Below are 3,136 nucleotides of genomic sequence, written 5' to 3' on the forward strand. Positions count from 1 at the left end.
AAGAACGTAATTTTTTATAATATATTAATCATTTATAATAATAAAAAATGATTATAAATTAAATATCTAAAAATTTATGAAACCATTAAAATGTTAATAGTAAATGTAACAAAAAGACGACGTTGATATTCAATATATTTTTTATTTTTAGGATTACTTTAAAGTATGTATGCATCACTAGCTAAAATCATTAGGTTCATTTTTTTTTATATGAGAAGTATGTGTGTGTTGTGCATGGTTATGAAAAATGTGGGTGCTAGATATGAATGTGAGATAGTTTTTTCTGAAATAAGGGACGAAGAAATTGGATCATTCAATTTCTTTGTAAAAAAAAATTAAGCTTACTAATCGGACAGTCCGATTAGTATGGGAGAGAAAATTTAAATTTTGACAAAGGTAATTGGACCCTCCGATTTGTATTTAAAAAATAAAAAAAAATTTGGGGTACACAAATCGGAGGTGACTGTTTATGTCCGTCTGGGCATAGATGTTCTTATTTGGACATCTTGTTTGGGCTACTCTTTTTGTCTAACTCCCTTTTTTCTTTGTGAGTTTCGAGAGTATCCCATTCATAGGTCCGAGATCCACATCTATAAATTAAAAGGTCCGAATGATCTACTCTGTAATCAGTTGTTAGAATCAATTTTTTTTTTCCTTATCATTCAAGAAAGACAAGAAGAGTTCGGAATAGCAAACGTTCTCTAGAATTTCGTTTAAATTACTCGAAATCTCACTTATCAGATTCCATTGTAAACCAGGATGAAATCTATGGAAGCATTGGTTTATACATTCCTCTTAGTCTCGACTTTAGGAATAATTTTTTTTGCTATCTTTTTTAGAGAACCCCCTAAAATTCCAACTAAAAAGACGAAATGATTTTTCATTATCTCAGTTGAAGTAATGAGCTCCCAATATACCAATAAAAGCAAGACGTGTAGGCGGATCTACTCATCAAGTTCCCATTGAAATAGGATCCATACAAGGAAAAGCACTTGCCATTCATTGGTTAGCTACTTCTCATTTTGTTTTAGGCGCCATATTCTAGGAGCCCAAATATGTGATTGAATAAATCCTCCTCCATCTGTTGCGGGTCAAAGGAGATTCCACTTTCTCATGAATTTATCTTGAATCGGGATCTTTTGGCTCAACTTTATCCCAGTTTTGTCGAGGGAGCAACTCTATTTTTCACCTTAAATTGGTCAAAATACGCAGATTCTACCCAATGCTAGATGCAAAGGCGCATAATAGATCGATAATAGGTTGCATTCTTCTACCCTTTACCCCGTAGGCTGAGGAGCAAAAGGAGGAATCCGCCCAAGGAGGGACCTTTTATGATCGTTGATCATAAAAATGAAAATATTGAAGGCAATTTTTTTACTTTTTTCTTTATTCTCTTTCAAAAATATAATCAAACGCCTTTATTTAAATTTAAAAATTATAAATTCGAAAAAATAGGCTTGAGATTCAACAACTAAAAGAAAGATTGATTCTTTGTTCGGATCCTTCCTTTCTTCAAAGGGAACGAACAGAGATAGAGTCGGAGTGATTCCCTAAATGCCTCTCTGGATATTCTTCAATGTGCCGACTATTCATGGAACGTGAGAAGCAGATGAAAAAATAATCGTAGAAATCCAAACATTTATCTATCCAACCATGAGGTAAATCGGCCGCGACTTCCCCGATACGGAAAAAATTATGCATCATTCTCATACCTGTCGCAACTTCGAATAGATCATATATTAATTGAAGAAGAAATCTTGTAATGAGGGGATTTCTATTTGTACAAATGGTACTTGGAACTTGGAACGAGCATGAAGGAATTAACGATACTTCTTTATTTTTTGAGTTGTTCTGCCGGATCGGTCGCTCAAGACCTTTGGTCTGTACCCGGACCTGATGAAAAAAATGGGATCACTTCTTATGGACTCGTTGAGAATGATTCTGATATAGTTCATGGCCTATTAGAAGTAGAAGGCGCTCTGGTGGGATCCTCACGGACAGAAAAAAGTTGCAGTCAGTTTGATAATGATCGAGTGACATTGCTTCTTCGGTTCGAACCAAGGAATCCCTTAAATATGATCTTGTTTTATCGTTGATCAGAGATTTCTCTATGAAAAATATGAATCGGAGTTTGAAGAAGGGGAAGGAGTTTGAAAAATATGTGATTTATTCAATCACATAGTTTGGGCTCCTAGAATATGGCACCCTTGGGGCTTTCTATTTAATTGTGTCGAAAGGCCCAATGAATAGGAAAATACGATTGATTGAGTCCTTGATTTTCGAAATAGTGTATAGTGCTTCGAATCATTGCTATTTGACTCAGACCTATTCTAAAAAAGTCGAGACATTTCGATTTTTTGTTGACACAGACAAATTCAAGGAAAACCTCTGAAATTATTTTAATATTGGACCTTGGACATATCATAGTTCCGAATCGAATCTCTTTGAAAAGAAGATCTTTTGTCTCATGGTAGCCTGCTCCAGTTCCCTTATGAAACTTTCGTTATTGGGTTAGCCATACACTTCACATGTTTCTAGCGATTCACATGGCATTATCAAATGTCCAAATTTCTTCTCTTTTTATCTAACTCACTTCCTTTTTTCTTTGTGAGTTTCGGGAGTATCCCCATTCATAGGTCCGAGATCCACATCTATGAATTAAAAAGTTCAAATGATCTACTCTATAATCAATTGTTAGGGTCCGATTTATGTACTCCAAATTTTTTAAAATTTTTAAATACAAATCGGATCTTCCGATTTGTGTACCCAAAAATTGGACGGTCCGATTTTTACTCCTGACACCACAATTACATAAAACACTTATACATTCTATAACTCTAAATTAAAAAGTGAAAATCATTATCTATTTACTATTTTGGTTTTTGTCATTGATATGAATGAAGTTAGAGTGAGACACGGTCGGTCCAATTTACTGTTTCATTTTTCTTTACAACTAGATCGCATTATGCATAGAATTCAAGTCCTGTACTTGCTTCTGTTGTACCACAATATAAAAGCTAAAAAAACATTAATAAACAAGAGAAGAAAAAAAAAATTTATTTGACCATTTAATAATAATATTAAACAAATTAAATAAAAAATAATATTAATTAAATTTTTAACTAAAAACCACAAT

Source organism: Arachis ipaensis, chromosome B02 (assembly GCF_000816755.2).
Source record: "Arachis ipaensis cultivar K30076 chromosome B02, Araip1.1, whole genome shotgun sequence".
Classification (NCBI taxonomy): domain Eukaryota; kingdom Viridiplantae; phylum Streptophyta; class Magnoliopsida; order Fabales; family Fabaceae; genus Arachis; species Arachis ipaensis.